At 42.5% G+C, this 17342-nt stretch overlaps 1 long non-coding RNA gene across 1 annotated transcript; it reads right to left on the reverse strand.

Moving 5' to 3' along the window:
- Positions 1-5519: 5519 nt before the first annotated feature.
- Positions 5520-15787, reverse strand: LOC118930059 (uncharacterized). Its single transcript, XR_005031856.2, has 2 exons — positions 15282-15787; positions 5520-5714 (listed from the first exon to the last, which is right to left on the reverse strand). It is a non-coding gene; the product is annotated as an uncharacterized LOC118930059 (long non-coding RNA).
- Positions 15788-17342: the final 1555 nt, after the last annotated feature.

Genomic DNA, 17342 nt, shown 5'->3' on the forward strand with positions numbered 1-17342 from the left:
CAAAGGACACTATCAGTAGAACAAAAAGGCATCCTACAGTATGGGAGAATATATTTGTAAATGACATATCCCACAAATGGTTAACATCCAAAATATATAAAGAACTCACATGCTCAACACCCAAAAAACAAATAACCCAATTAAAAAATGGGTGGAGGATATGAACAGACAATTCTCCAAAGAAATTCAGATGGCCACCAGGCACATGAAAAGATGCTCCACATCGCTAATTATCAGGGAGATGCAAATAAAACCACAATGAGATATCATCTCACACCAGTAAGGATGGCCAACATAGAAAAGACTAGGAACAACAAATGTTGGCGAGTTTGTGGAGAAAAGGGAACCCTTCTACACTGCTGGTGGGACTGTAAACTAGTTCAACCATTGTGGAAAGCAGTATGGAGGTTCCTCAAAAACTAAAAATAGAAATACCATTTGACCCAGGAATTCCACTCCTAGGAATTTACCCTAAGAATGCAAGATCCCAGTTTGAAAAAGACATATGCACCCCTATGTTTATCACAGCACTATTTACAATAGCCAAGAAATGGAAGCAACCTAACTGTCCATCAGTAGATGAATGGATAAAGAAGAGGTGGTCCATATACACAATGGAATATTATTCAGCCATAAGAAGAAAACAAATCCTACCATTTGCAACAACATGGATGAAGTTAGAGGGTATTATGCTCAGTGAAATAAGCCAAGCGGAGAAAGACAAGTTCCAAATGATTTCACTCATCTGTGGAGCATAAGAACAAAGCACAAACTGAAGGAACAAAACAGCAGCAGACTCACAGAACCCAAGAATAGACTAACAGTTATCAAAGGGAAAGGGCCTGGGGAGGGTGGGGGAGAAGGGAGGGATAAGGGGATTAAAGGACATTATGATTAGCACACATAATGTAGGGGGGACACGGGCAAGGCAGTATAGCACAGAGAAGACAAGTAGTGACTCTATAGCACCTCACTATGGTGATAGACAGTGACTGTAATGGCGTATGTGGTGGGCACTTGATGATGGGGGGAGTCTAGTAACCATAATGCTGCTCATGCAATTGTATACTAATGATACAAAAATAAATAAATAAATAAATAAAAGGTAGAACGCCATCTCAAGGGCCTTTTAGGCTATGAATACACTTTTTAAAATCCCTTCTTATTTCATTATTAATCATTTTTAGAGAAGTTCTTCAAATATCAATGGTGCTCAATCCCTGGCAATCATTGTTCATGTGGAGTACTACCAATAATACAACTGGAGTGTTTTTTAATGTATGTAAATAACTACAATAAAATAAGAAAGTTTTAAAAAATGCAATTTATTGATTAAATTATTATTAAAATATTGTGACTCTGGGTCCATTTATACTTATAAAGTTGATAAAATAAGTACATATATCTTCACCTGTACAATTATAGAAATGACACATACGTTAAATTCATTTTCTGTCAAATATAAAAAGGGGTCCAATTTTCCCATGCACATGATAATATAGTATGCTAAAAATTGGGCAGTTCCAACTTCATCAGGAACTCTTATATATTAGACAGGTAAAGGGCTCAAGATGTGAGTACTGAAGATTACAATGTTTTAAATTTCCTAATTTGGAAACCTGAAACACAACTTTTTTGCTAGAGCTGTACACAAAATACCAGCCTTTGACAAAATTACAACATAGGATAAATTTATTATCTTTTGAACACAAAACTCCTTAAGAATAGAAACCATGTCTTTGTCATTCTTTTTTCTCATCAGATTTAGCAAAGTACCCTATGCCCAGTAATTCTTAATCATTATTTTTATTGGTGAATTGTTATTAAATTATTGGTGGGTCATGAATTCCCCTTCCCCAAGATTTTTGGTTTCTAGTTCCTCTTATCTGTACCAGCACCCTACCAAAGTCTCCTCCCAGTGTTCCAGGACGGGAATCTTCTTCTCTTTCTCTATCCAATCAAAATCTGTTAAATATGAAGTTGGACAGCCTAATAACATGGAGGGACCTTTTGTTTTCAGTGTGTTAATCCTAATCTAATATCTAACACACTTAGATATTTATGCATCTAATGAGGTGGATTTTCTAATACAGTTGAGAAATCAATGAAGTTTTTAGGAGGCTTTTGGCTGCCTTACAAATCATTATAGGTTGCCATCAACTTGACCTCTCAGTAAGATCAGTCTTGGCTGAACATGTTAGTTGGTGAACTCTCTACCAGGGTAATTTGGACTTCTCAATGTTGAGATTCCAAGACTAGATGTTGCATTCTTTACCTTGCCATGGTTCCTTTTCTTGCTCACCCAACTCAAGAAATCACTTTTCAAATGAATAGTATTCCCCTATTTCTGTGAATGGCCTCATCATTCAGTCACATGAACTCAAAAACTTGAAGTTTACCTGAATTTGTCCTTTGCCTAAACCCTTTCATCCAATGTAGTCCTCTGGCTGTCTTTCTCAGCTCTATCTTCTCTTTTCTCCCTGCCATGCCTGTTTGAACCTTTTGTTTTACTTTTGGTTGCAGTTTGGTTACACATCCTTGCCACATTAACTTAGTAAAGCACAGCATCTATCCATTCATTACACCCCTGGAAAACCTCACTCCCATCTGCTCAGTGCTTATGTGGTGAACGCTCAACTTCTTAGTCAGCTTTCAGGGTCTGATGCGTTCAAGCCAAAATTTAGCTTTCTTCTAGATTATTCTTGGATCACCAAATTCATCCCACATGTACCATTAAGTCTTTATTGTGTTTTTTCCTCTGCTTGAAATGTTCTCCCTCCACTACTATTAAAACCTTGCCCATCTTACAAAGCCAAAATCAAAAGGAATCTAAAACATGATATCTTAATTCTTCCAGCCAGAAGTATTCTCACTCTTTTCTGAAAGTCCAAGTTACTTTGTACCACTCCTAAGGTACTTCACTGAATTCTAACTTAGGGTTTCAGTTGTATGCTTACATGATTAATCTCTTCTTGGGTATTTTAAGCTTCCTGAGAACACAGGTTGTATTATCCCATGTGTAGTTACTTAGAGGTTGTTGTCCCTGAGTTGGAACCATCATGGAGTGAGTTAAATATTTTACATTGGTTTAGGGTGATGATTACAAAAACAATAGTGTGGTTAAGTGAAAACCTTTGGTTCAAACAATCCCAGATTTAAATTCAGCTTTACCTGTTTCTAGTTAAATGATCTTGGAAAATCAGTTAATTCCTTGGCACCTCAATTTCCTCATCTGTAAAATGGGAACAGCAGTGCCTATATCATAGATTTGTTGACATAATTAAGTGAGGTGTTGGGTAGAAAACATGTAACTTAAATAATTATCATCTTCCTGTCTTTATTGTGTCTAGCACAGTCTTGCAATAGTGTTCAACAACTTTTTATTAAATAAATGAACACATTATAAGGATACAGAAGATATTATTAAAACTGGAAGAGCAAGATGCTCCTTTTTTTTTTTTAAACGAACAGGAATAAATTTAATTTTTTGACAGACCTAGTCTTAACACTACAGAATATGCTGGGAATTCCTTACAATCTAATGGGAAAAATCTAATTACTTATTTTAAATTATAACAGTTTATATCTTAAATCACATATAAAAATGTTTAAATACTGCAATGTATGGGAGGCCCAGCCAGGCTCCAGATTCTCAGCCACTGGGGAGTTCTATGCCAGACCACCCACTGCAAAAGTGAAAAGTTGGTACCTTTGCCAGTGTGGAGTGTTAAGAAGAGAGGTCTAAGTTGTAACCATTTTCCTCCAGGAAGACCAAAGGAGGAAAACAACACATGAGAATTACTGGACAAACACTACTTGTCCAAGTTTTCAAAGTAATAATCAAAGGTGGAATTAATGCCTTTAACACCATAGCTCTCCCAAACTGAAGTCTGTTTATATAGATCTGGCCTAACTTGATTGAGTCTGCTTCTTTGGAGGACACGAACTTATATGAATAAAGCTAGAATTTCAGCGCAAGTCACACTAGTTAGAGTTTGATTTGAGTTTTTTGATTTATAGTTTTGATTGAGTTTTACTGCAAACCAAAAGTAAACCAAGTCACTCAAATAGTAATACTAAAGTAGCATTTGCATTTGAAATCTTGTTTCAAGTTTCTTGAGATGGCCTTTTATTATAAAAGCAAAAGAGACACCCAAATGGTGACTCAACCTGGAGAAGGTAGGGAAAGGCACACAGAAAGAGTTGTTGCTCATGAGTTTTCCATTTCATAAAGACTAATATTTAAAACCTTTTACCTTAAAGGTATTATCTGATCTATAATTAGGAACAGTCTGAAAACCTAGTTTCTTGGACTAATGCAGAACAGGTGTTTGTGAAAGTTTCTGAAATATAATAGACCTTCTATAAATATTGTGTTGGCAAAATAGCTTAACAGGTGTGCACGTGTGTGTGTATATGTTTACGTACACAACTCTCCTCTTCACCCCCTTAATACTTCTCAGGCAGTGTTACCAGAGGGAAACTGGAAAATAGGATTTTTATGCTTACACTGAGGATCCCAAAAGGCTATATCAAATCATGGCTCCAAAGGCATTTTCTTCTGCTCTCCTCAGAGAAGACTACACAGGTAGGGAAGGGACCACCCTACTGAAGTAAGAACTCTTTTAAGAATTATTTTGGGTATAAGTAACAAAAATCCAATTTGAACTATCTTGGGCAAAATAAGAAATATACTTATCTGAGCAGCAAAATCTCAGGAAGGGCATGGGTTTAATGGACTTTAAGAACCACAGGAACAGGAATATGGCTGGACTCTCCATCCATCCCTCATCTGTGCTCCTCTCTGAGCCAGCTTTCTATCTTACTGTAGACTGTGACCTTCTTCCCTGGAGAACCTGGCTTTTGACATCTCATCTGCTCGTCTACTACTACTTCTCTAAATTGCTTCCCTTGGAGCATCTGAAGGGCCAGCCTCAGTCCTGAGCCTCCTCTTTGAACAGAGAGGCCAGTTCTATAGTTGGCAGCCTCCACTAGAACAACAGAGTTTGAGTAAAGAAAAGAGCAATTCCTCCAAAAGGAGGAAGAAAATTCTGCTTTCAAAAAAACAGAGGTCCTGTGCAGACAAAATAAGTATTCTCAAAATTAAACTATTAAAAGTCAGAAGTTGTATTTATTAGCTATGAAATAAAAATATCTTTTTTAGTTATTATCTTCTAGGAGTGCATTTTCCTTTCTCTTCATGTTTATTTCATATTTCTTCAACCTTGAATATTTTTCTTAACACAGCACCACTCAGTCCTATCCTTTACTTTCTTCTGTGCAGAAGATTTAGTTCTGGTAAAATACAGTAAATTGAATACATTTCTTTAACACCAGTTTCCCCCAGAAGCAGCAAAAAAGAGGGGAAAAGAGAATAAGAGAATAAACACCTAAGTGCAAAGAAGAAGGGGAAATACTGTAACAAATGAAAAGTGGCAAAAACATTTGGAAGACAGTCAGTATATATACAGTCTGCTAGTTAGGTATTACAATGTAACAGAGTACTCCAAAAGCTAACATCTTAAGACAATAAATATTTATTATCTCATATAGGTTTGAGGATCAGGATCCTGGGAGCCGCTTAGGTTGCAGAGAAGTTGTCAGCCAGGTCTGCAATCATTTGAAGAGCTGCAGAATCTGCTTCCAAGCTCACACACATAGCTGTTGACAAGAGTCTTCAATTCCTCATCATAAAGCTGCTCATGAAATCCTAACTACAATGGGAAAAAATGTAATCATATAATAGAGAAGCTAGGAGATACTACCTTAATCAAGTAATCAGTGTAACATCAATTACAAATGTTGTGTAAGTGGACATTGTGTCCCTGAAAACACAGGGTCACTTCAGTGATATTTGGTATTCCTGAATATCACAGAGGATATGAAATCTAAATTTTAAAACATGGAAATATCACACACAGAGAAAGAAACAAATTGAGAGATATTTTACAAAATAAGTGGCCTATAGTCTTCAAAAGTGTTAAGTTCATGGAAGTGTGTTATATGCTTTGGTATGGCAGGAAGCACAAAGGAGGGGCACCCTGAAGTCATCTAGTGCTAAGATGTCAGGGAGGCCTTTTTCAGAGTAGAGAGGTCTAAGCTGACATGTAGAGTTAGCCTAAAAAAATGCACAATGGGGGTAAGAAGAGGTAAGAAAGGATGCAGCAGGTCATAGTGTAAAAGACTAAGGAAAAATCACTTGGTCATATGCCCACTGAAGTATGTGTGTGTGTGTGTGTGTGTGTGTGTGTGTCCTTTCTTTAATTTAACTTTGCTCCTTTTACTGTCATATCTAAAATATTTTAAGAGATTATGTCTATTGCTCTAGTCTAAGAAATTTGCCTTGAAACACATGTGAAAGAGTAGAACAAATTCACCCTTGATTGGCTCAGTCACTATCATCATTTTTTGAAATGCTATTCGTCTCACAAACTAGGCAGTATTATTTTCACAGCACTTTTAATATAGTCCCTTAAGATATATGCCTTTTATGAATGGCATTTTCTAATCACATCAGCAGAAAGTGATACAGAAGACTAAATTCTTCCATAGTGGCAGTTTATTTAGTGTTTGGGAGAACAAACCTCTTGTCAGATTGTACCTGATTTGAGTACTATTCTAGGCCTGACACTGCCACTCATTAACCAGACAGCCTGAGGCAAGTTACTAGCTACTTCTGAACATCAGTTTTTTCATCTGTCAGATAAGGAAATAATAGTATCTACTTTATAGGGTTGTTGTGAGAACTGATTGAGATAATATATGAAAAGTGCCTCGCTCACAGAAAGTACTCAACAAATCAGATCTTCTGCCTCACTCTATAGATATATGTAGAAAAAGATTAAACATAAAATAAGCTCAAAACATGTCGTGAAATATATTTAAAGTGCTGTGAAAATAATATTGGCTCATTATTTTAGGAGTGTGTAGATAAATTATTTTAATGATGATTTTAGTGCCTGAGCCAAAGATAATTTGTATACTCTATCACATTTTGCAAGTTTCCAATCAAGCTCCCCTTGATTTTTTGACTCCTCAGCCATCTAACCCTCCCTTGTGTACCTTCTAAGAAACATCAAGGTCACAACTAGTGATTCTCCAATAGAATAGGGTTCTTTGAAAGCCCTCAAGGCGCTGCAAAAGCCACTTCATTGTAACTCCCTACTTTTCCATTCCAGCGTTTACTTATTTGCTTGTTCACTCATTTAGCATAATATGGTGAAACCTTTTTTCTGGTATATAATATGAACTATTAAATGTTTCACAGTTGTCTTATCAAAGGTAATGCAACTCTTCCCATTCTTTTGGTGAGATGTATTTTATCGTTTTTTATAACAGCTGGAAAGTGGGAGAAGACAGGGTAAATATTCTAAGGAACTATTTTGCCACCAATTAATTAATCAAGAATATTTGAGGCTTATTGAGCAATGATTAGCAGAAACAAAAACAATTGGTGTGTTTGGTCTTTAGCAATAATCAAAGTGTTTAATTGGGTTAATACTTTGTTGTTTTGAGGGTTACTAGTATTTTTAACTTCTCAAGTCTCCTTATCTCTAACTATGAAAATGAATATAAAAATACTACTTTGTAGTATATTTGATGCACTGTATTTTACTGTATATTGTGAATACTGAAATTGTTAAAAGTGTGAAGTAATTGTGAGGATCATAATCGCTTAATTAGTAAAATGATCCTAGGTTCTGACCCTGCAGGCTGGAAACTCCTGTCCTCTATGTGCCCCCGTCCCCCTCCACACACACATCTTCTTTCTGGGTCCCTCACCAGACACATTTTCCAAATTACATATTTGTAAAATGCTTATTTTAATAAAGATATATTAATAAACATAAAAATTTGTCCAGTGTCTTATGAACCCTGATCATCATCCTAAAAATGCTCTCATGTAGTAAAGACGATCATAGTGATGATAGAAAAAAAAGATTAAGGATAAATTTCTGTTATGGAATTCTTTTACATGTCTTATTTGTTGAGAAAAGATTAGAAATTAATTAAAATTAATCTGAGATTTAATTCATGCCAGTTCAATAGATTTTAATGTCTCTGAACTTTGATTTTTGTGAACAAAGGTTTTAATTATACCATTTGATCAGAGGCCTTATTGAACACCTACTATTTATGAAGTATTATGCCAGGCTCCCACAAAAACTTAAAAGAAGATGACCCCAAAATCTTAACTTATGTTAAAATGTCCCATATGATAATTGACAAAGAAGTAATATGAACAAAAGGTATTTTCTGGTATGGGAACAGTGAGTATGCAGAAATTATAATTTTTAAAAAAAACAAGAGAATTGTGAGTTTTAGAATAACCTCTCAGAGAGATGTTGGAAGAACTTGGGAAGGAAAAGGAATCAAAGGAGGATGGAAATGGGGCAGCTCTTCTGTGGAGGAAGATCTGAAAGAGCTGCAGAATGATAATGAAGATGGTTTCCAACCATAAAAGGCAGAAAAATCACCATAACATACTAAGACAATAACAGTAGAATATAACACAAGAAAAATAAGCACAACTCTAAGGAAAGATGCAGAAAGGAACTCATATTAGCACACAAACTCTACATAGGACTGTATCTGTGCTCTTTTGGAACACATAATTTTGACAATGTGTATAAGTCCATGGCTGGTAGTTTCAGGTGGCAGAGGAACTTCCAAGATGAGAATTGTAAACTAAGCTGAGATGTACCACTTTGGCACTCATACGCCAAGGGCAATGCTGCCTGGGATGAAAGGAGTGTGCCCACTGATCCTTCTGGGATACCCAGCATGCAATGGGGCATTATAAAGAATGTACATAGTCCCTGTTGCTATGAAAAGGTTCTGATATTTTAATGCATTAACTTATTGGCCCTGGAACGTTTACTGTTCATACAAACAATCCATATTTATGAATACAAAATGATTGACAGGCAGACTCTTTATTGGATAAAACAATTTTTCATATCTGGAAGAGTAAACACTACAATCTGAAGACTTAATTCAAAAGAAGGGATAAGCAGAAGATAATCCAGGAGTGGCCAGATTCTGGGGAGAGCCTACTGAGGTGGGAGAAGGGCAAAAAGGAAAGGAGGAAATGATGATGGCAGGAAATAGGGGACAGTAAAGAAAAAGGTTATGGAGAGGGATGTAAATTTCTCCCATCCATGAAGTGTGTTGATAGTTCTCCCTAATCCCTGTTCTCTGACAAGGCATTGCATGTGAATGCAGAGTCCAGAAGAGACTTAGGGTTGCCTGGCTGCTCCAGCCACTGTGGCCTCATCCTCTTTCCACCTCCCCAGTGCCACCCCACGCAGATTCCTTTGTTGTCAAACTTGTTTCCAATCACCCAAGCCCTCTAGTCTATGACCTCCTGGTCAAACTGTCTGTTACCCAGGACACAAATAGATTGAGGGTGTCAGATAACATGGTAATTTGGTAGGGGAGAAGACAGTTTGAGTGAGCACTGCAATACCCTTTATAATACCCCTTTCTCCAACCACCTGTACCTTTAAAAATAAATGCCCTGTCCCCACCTATGTTTCTCTGTGTCTTTAAGTCACTGGAGGGAAACCAAGTGTGATTCATACCTCTTTCTCTTTATTTGCTTTGATGTGTTCATTCTCTCTGAGTGCTAACTAGTAGAACATTTGAGTTTATTTTATTTTGGGGGGGTAGGGTAACAAAGTTGGGTGATGACAAACTTGGGCTGTATTGCTTTATGGGAATTACATAGAACAGTGTGTGCAGTGAAGTTTCAGCAGTGACACTATATGAAATGATGACCATCCTGTAACCACATTTAAACTCATCCATTTCTCTTGGAACTGATTAACATCCAACTAATACACATACATAGTACTCAGCACATGCTTGATGCAGGCTCAGTCTCTGAAAAACCTTGGTCCCAGAATGTCTCTGAGGCCTTACTCCATCCTCTGCCAGAAACTCTCGCAATCACTATACAGGCTGCGAACAGACTGAAGGAGAAGCAGAGGCCTTTGAAAAAGCTTAGACATGAACATGAAAGTAATGGAACAATGCAGAGTTCACACCAGTCATGCACACATCACAGACACTTTCTCATCCCCCTGAATACAAAGATTTGGGTGAATGCTCTCAGTAAAAATTATGTTGCTTCAATGAATAGTCAGAAATAGAGTCGAAGTTGAGGTGGGGATTATCTTTTGAAAAAAATATTTACTGAGAGGTTATTATGGGCCAGGAACTGAATTTTGAGCAAAGTAGTTATTTTGCATACAAATAAATCAATTTTCTTAAAAGACAAAAGAAGTGTTCTGCAAGTTGGTTGGCAATTCCTGAAAGCTCTATGTAAATCACATCTTTCTCTTGATTGCATCTACTTTATTTCTCTTCTTGAGTGTGTGAGGAGGAGAGGCTAGACAGAGGGAGAGAGTCGACACAGAAATGGAATCACCTTCTTATTCAAGGATTTGCTGAGCACCACGAGTTGCTGTTTCCAGGTGAGGGCACAAGAACGCAAGAGGTGCACTATCTTGAATTCTTTCTGCAACTCTGTTATCTTTTCATATGTTCTGTATATTTGGCGCTTGGGTCTAGCACATGAAGTCAATGCAGGAGTTTCACTGTTACTCCCTATCACTTACGTTTAAAGAAGCAAGTAGACCAGAGCCTGAAAGAGGCCGAGCCCAGGAGGAAGGGATGGGGTTGTGGGCGGGGGGTTGGGGGAGGGTTGCGACCTGAGCCTGCGATTTCAGTACCACCCCACCAAGGGCTTGCACCTGGTCTGAGCCCCGGTGCCAGGCCAGGCGAGCCTAGCGCAACTCACTTCACGCCTTCCCTCCGACATTCGGCCTGGCTTGCTGGGCTCCCAGTTCCATTCTTTACGCACGTAAGCCCTGCCTCTCAGGGTCCTCCCTGAGCGCCGGGGTTGGCGGCAAATCCCCGGGGTCAACACTCACGAGGTTATTGACTCTTTTGGCAGCCACTCCTCCTATAACTTCAGATGCTCCCACCAAACTTTGTAAGCGGTGAAAAGCTGTTTCAGACCTTTCCGTGTACCTCAAGTGTGAGAGGGAAGGAGGCCTAACTTTCCCCTTTTGCTAGAAGGCCTCAACCTCAGGCTACTCAAGTAGAAAGGCTGGTTCGGTAATCCCCACTCCTCCCACCCCCACCCGACCTCAGCTTTGGGCATCAGAATGATCCCTGGGAAGCGGCTGCCAGAAGGGTCGGTGCATTGGGCCGCGTACATGGCCAGGGTAGCTCTAGACGCAGAACTCGCTATAGGTCCTCTCTCCCAGGATCGGATAGATGATTCATTTTTATATGTAACGTTTTACCCCACTCTATAGCTCGGGCTGGTTAATGTTCAACCCCGGGCATCTGAGAGGCAGCTTGAGGGAGGCAGGCAAGGAACCATATGGACGCTCGGGAGTGAAGGCGCAGAGGCCTGAGAGAGGGTGAGGAGGGATGTGGCAGGGGTTAGGGGTGACGGTGGGGGTGGGAGGGTGCTCTTCGGGCCGGGGTTTCCTTTAGGCTGACTCTGAAAGGGCAGAGAAGCCGGCGGGTCCAAGACCCGGGCCCAGCAGGCGTCCCAGGAGGCACAGCGTGGAGGCCGCGCCCGGGCTGCGCCCCGACCGCCCACGACGCAGCCTCCCAGGCCGCAAGCAGCGCGCGCCGGGGCGGCGGGAGCACAGACGCTAGGGCGGGCGCTCGGCCCCAGCGGGACCCGGACCGCCCCGGGCGATCAAACTTCTATTCAAGCCTGGGGCTGCGGGTTGGGGACGTGGGCGGGCGGCAGCAGCTGAGGATTAGATTCCGGTTTTCTTGTCCTGGGGGACGTGCAAATAGTGCGGGCACCCGAGAGGGGTCCCCGGAGATGCGTAGGTTGCCCTCTGGACGGCGGCTTCTCCGGGTGTCTCTGAAAATACCGTCAGGGTAATGCGAGGCAGCACGTCCTGCCACCGCCCTTCTGCCATGTCGCGGGCCAAAATATGAACATTAAGATAACGCAGCTGTTCTGGTCAATAGAAAGCGGTAGGACACGGTTTATGCCGGAGCCACAGTTCAGGCCGCCAGTGAGGCCCAAGGCGAAGCCGCCCTTGGGGCACGTTCAGTTGGAGCGGCGGCACCTCGGGTTCTTCCACGAGTTGGGCCGCGTGGGCCCCGCGGAACCCATGGGTCCCAAAGGCCCTGGTCAGCTGTTCAGACTGCCATCCCCTGGCGCTGGGCAGTTGACAGGCTGGCGGGGTTGCAAAGGGAAAGAAGTCTCCGGGCTGGGGAGGGTGCTTCGTGCCTGAGAAACTGCTGCCCGGAATTTGCAGGCGTGATTTTTTTTTTCCCCTGTCAAAGAAACAAACAAGACCCTGCCTCATCAGATAAGAGTGGCTCCTACGATTTCACGAATTTTAAGCCTGGGCTGGAGGTGCTGAGGTTAGCAGAGCCTTGTGAATGAACATCGCCCGCGGCCCAGCTCCCGCAGAAGAATGGTTTTTATTTTACTTTCTTTTGTTCAATATTATACTATTTTCTAACAAAGTGACCTGTCCTCTCTAGTCTTGAGCCCTGGCAACGTCCCTTCGCTCTGGGACGGCCTGCAGGATCTCTACCACTGTCCACATCAGCACCTCCCACCCCCCACTCAGTGCCCACACATAGCCGGGTGAATGTCAAACAAACTCGTCATCAGCCCAACGCAGGCAGCCGCGTGAAGTGACGCCAAAGAAAGGTCCTGCCAAGTCCATCCCGGAGGACAGGGATAGATGACATTAAGCTTCAAGTGGTGCAGCAACTCCACCCAGATATTCGCCGGGAGGAGGAGAGTTGAGGGGGCTGTTGACAAGCTGAACAGGGGGGAAATGAGCCCAGGAACTAGTTGGCACTAGTCTGGGTTCCAAGCCACATTGGATATCCTGCCTCACTGCCTTCTCAGGGACAGCACAGGCGGTTCTACGTCTCATCTCCCCAGAGCCACGGGTATAAATGTTCCTGTCTAGGACTGGGTACAAGGGGGTCCCGCACTGCTACAAACTGTTAGCAAAGGCAGAAAAAGCTTTGCTACTTCTGGATGGAGGAAGCTTTGGTGGAGGGGTCTCGGGGCTCTGAGGAAACCACCGTAAGGCTTAGTCCTGGTACATCAGGTCCCAGTATCAACGGGCCATTTTCTAAGCTGACAGAACAGGGAAAATAAAAACAAAAAAAGACTTTGGAGCGGATAAAGAAAACAGGAGAGGGAGAAGATAGGGGGATAAAGAGATAGCAAGGTGTGTTTGTGGGCGGGGTGGCGGTGGGGGTAGGGATGGGGGCGGGGTGTAGGCACCTTAAACTTTTTTGCAGAAAGAATAGGAGAACTAGGACTGGAAAGATCTATCAAAGTCAGGGGTTGCAGACAGACACATACCCTGCCCAGGGACGGCCCAGGGGGTCTGAACTTCTCTAAACCCTTCTGAGAGAAGAAAATAATGCAATCCCCGACATAACCCTTCAAAGCAAACACCTTTACCATATAGTCATTAAATGTTTTTCAAAATGTTATTTTGGATAAGGAATTTAGATAGTCCTTCTAGTCATTCTTTGGCTGAGTAACTTAAGCCTCAAGTATCTCCTGTTTTCCTCAACTGCTACTGAACTATTAACAATGTATTGTAATAACAGGAGTAGCAATGGTTTTCAAAAGGTAATTAAGTGGAATTAAATACACCTTCAATAGGATATTTTATTTTTTTCAGGCCTTCTCCCATCTTCTAACAAAATCTAAAACCGACATTTACATAAAATGCATAAAATACTCAACAGAGAAGCGAATGAAGTTAAGCATCCGGAACACAATACATTCTGCTTTCTATCTTTTTAGAAGAAGGTGTCCCTTCGTGGAGGGCAGGGGCAGGACAATAAATAAGCTTTTAAGTTAGAGTAAAACCTCCCTGGTTTCATCCGCTGCAACCTGAAAAGGTAAATTAGTTATTTTCCCAGAATCGGGTTTCTACTTAACCCCATTAAAAAAATTTCATCTGAAATGATCACATTTTCAAATTTCTCAAGTTCCGTTAAAATGTAATGATCAGATTAGGGAGGTTGCGGGAGGAAGGATCGTTTTGGAAATTCTCTTCTGAAAATCTGCTATAGACTTCCTCCAGACCTCTCCTCCCTGAGTCAGCCACGTTCCTTGCTTCCGCGTGTGCTTAGATCAACTGCAGTTTGACAGCGGTTTTATAGATCAATCAATAGGGACTCTATATTCATAAACCTCTGATCTGATTACACCCCCCCACCACCACCACCTCTCTCTCTCTCTTCTTTATTCTCCTCTCTAAAAAAATTCAAACCGGCGAGCCGGCAACTCTTAGCACAGCCCACGCTGACAGCGAGCAGTCTGAGGCTGAAGAGCCCCAGCGACGGCGGCGAGGGCGCCCGTGGATTGGGATGTGGACTGCAGGGCAGACCTTTGTCTGGTCACCTTCGTGACGGGGCTTAGGGGGGGAGGGCCGTGCGTCCTTGGAGATCTTGCCAGGTTTTATAGACTTGCCTTAAAAGAGCTCGCCGCTCTTCACAGGGTTAATTTATGGGGCTTTCGAGGAATATCGAGACTTTGAAGACCCTCTTTATTTTTTCCTATTAATTTCTTTTTTTGTTGTTACACTCTTAAAGGGGCTCCCAGGTTTCAACACCTCTCAAGAAGAGGGGTGGGATGAGTAGGATACGGTGGGGAGAAATAGCAGGGCCGGGAGGCCAAGGGGAGGATTTGTCTCCTAGTCAAACCGCTTGCATGGTCCAGGTTGCCCAGCGAATTTTTTAAAATTAAATTTCTAACCAAGTCGTGGGCAGTAAAACTCAGATTTAGGAACTGGGAAGTAACTGAAACAAAAGTGGGCCGTATACACCTTTCCGAGGTCTCCTATTTGAATTCTGTGTTAGGGGAATGAAGAGTTTGGGGCCTTAGAAAATCATTAAAGTTTAAAAATCGAGCAGGTCGTAGAAGGGGTTCGAGTAACAGGTGGGGGGGGGGGGTGGGGGGGCGCGGGGAGGGAGGGAGAGAAGCCCCTAGGCAGCGGCAGACTCTTGAGCGGGCGGCTGCGGCCCCGGGCCCGGCAGCCTGCGAGTCGGAGGTGCGCGGCGCAGGGCTGTGGCCTGAGAGGCCTGCGCTCCCGAGGCCCGACCTTGCGCTCGCCATGTTTGATCCCTAGCGAAGAAGTTTGGTGTTCACGCTATAGATTACCTTAAAGGTTCCTTTAAGCACTTTAATACACAACTAGCATAGAAATCATTAAGAGACCTAGAGAAGGAGAAAAAAATACCCTCACACTCACCGGTAATAAGTGTTGACATGCAGCAAAAATCGATTGAGTGGAACCGAGGTGGTGGCAGTAACGGTGCCTGGCGGGGGGACCGGTGTGGGAGCGGGAGGGGCGAGGGGACGGACTCACTGGCTCAGGAACTAGCTTTTCTCACTTGAAGGGAAAAGGAGGTGCGGAAAGGGGCCGGCGGGCGAGTGGGGATGGGTGTGGGGGAAGAGGGGGGAGAGGAGGGTAATTCCTTTTGAAAGTCCCGGGAAAGGAGCTGAGGTGGGAGAAAGGGCCTCTCGGTAGTCCCGAGTCTCCGCCCCCAGCCTGCACCACTCAAGTCGGGGAAGTGACAGATCTTCCCAAACCTCGATTTCCATTTTTGTTTCCTGCAGACTGATTGAGTTCCTCGAAATAGAATTCTGTTTCAGCAAGCAAACTCGGCGGAGATCCGCCTTCTGTACCCTGCACCCCCAAGTCACTCTGGGACCTGCAGGAGACGCAGATCCTCCCAGCAGGTCTCGTTAGCGCTTCCAGACCCTATCCCCAAATCCCCTTTCCCAGTCCCCTCCCTCCCCTCCCCCACCACCCTCCCCCCAGACCGGCGGAGGCTCGGGGAGGCCTGGACTGATGGGCCCCGAGGCTCCAGAAGCCAAAGTCCGCCCTTGGGGACCGTTTTCCTCTCCACTGCTCTTAAGTGAACAACAAGGACGGAGGTGACCCTCGTCCAAAGGGCTTTTATCTGCCCCGCACTGCCGCGTGATCCCTCCTCAGGTCGGAGGCAGAGATTTAAAAAGAAAGAGAGAAAAGCAAGTTAACGTGCATTGAGCATTTATCTTAAATTGGGGACATTATCTGCGATCTCTGTAAGAGGCAGCAACTCCATACAGAACAAAGACGGTGCTCCAAAAGCTTATCGGTAAAGTTTCAGTCAGATAAAAGCAACCTAGGCACAAAAACACAGGTTTTCTCGGATCCAGAGACCTGGCGGCTCTTTTCGCTAGCGATTCCCCAGGGTAGTGTTTGTCCTTGCCCACTGCGGAGGGGGTAGGAGGTTGGGGTGTGACCAGAATAGCAAAAGACCTCAGAGCCACCCCACAGCCTACCCCACAGCGCTACGGTGATGAATTCTTTGGGACTAAGTCGTATTCGCTACTATTTATTATGAAATCAAATTTCACATTAAAATAAAAAGTTGAAAATCACAAAGGAGGAGCGGGTGCTTGAAGTTCTTTTGAACACTCACACCGACCTCATTCCCCGTTTAGATGTCAGAGGATGGGAGGGAGTGCCAGGGCTGTAATTCATCTTGATTTGCTTCATTGTCCCACAGTTTGCAAACTATAATCCTGTATAATTTCAGGAACAAGCAGGTTTAGAATTAATGGGTCAATATTATTTAAAACAAAACATGGGGAGCGTGACCTTTGCCTCAACTACATATTGCTCGACAAGACTCAGGAAACTCCACTCTAACCTCTCAACCCCTGAGCTCTTTGAGAAACTAAAGGGCTGTAGTTATTAGAAATGGTCTTTGTTTCCTTTAATGTCTCGAAAGGATTTTGAAATGGTAATGCAATATAACATGAAGAATCTCTCTACTTAAGCCTGAAAGATACTGAACTGGAAGTGTCTCTTTGTAAACTTATTGCAGATATATTCCTCTTGAGAAGAATGTATATAAACTATACATGTATACATACACACATATTTCTCCAGAACAATTTACTGGATGTTCAGGTCTGCCCCTGTCCTCCCAAAGGAGTAACTATGAGAGTCGTTCCAAGCTAGCATACTCTTTAAATTTCATTCTTCTTTCCCTCTTATGTTATTTGCTAGTAATAATAGAATCCTCTGGGCTTAAGCCAAAGAAAATCTGGGAGATCAGACTATGTAGGCTTTTTCCTGGGAGTACCTTTTTTCCCTCTTTTTTTGTGTCTAATGAATGCCTATCATTTATTTCTACCAAATTTAAATAACTACTGCTGCCTTGTGTGTTTAACTAAGCAGGCAGAGAGAACTGATTTTAGGAAGCAGTGACTGAGAAACCCTGGCCAGGCGATAATAGAGGGTAGAAAGAATCCAGGC

This window comes from Manis pentadactyla, chromosome 5 (assembly GCF_030020395.1).
Source record: "Manis pentadactyla isolate mManPen7 chromosome 5, mManPen7.hap1, whole genome shotgun sequence".
Lineage (NCBI taxonomy): Eukaryota > Metazoa > Chordata > Mammalia > Pholidota > Manidae > Manis > Manis pentadactyla.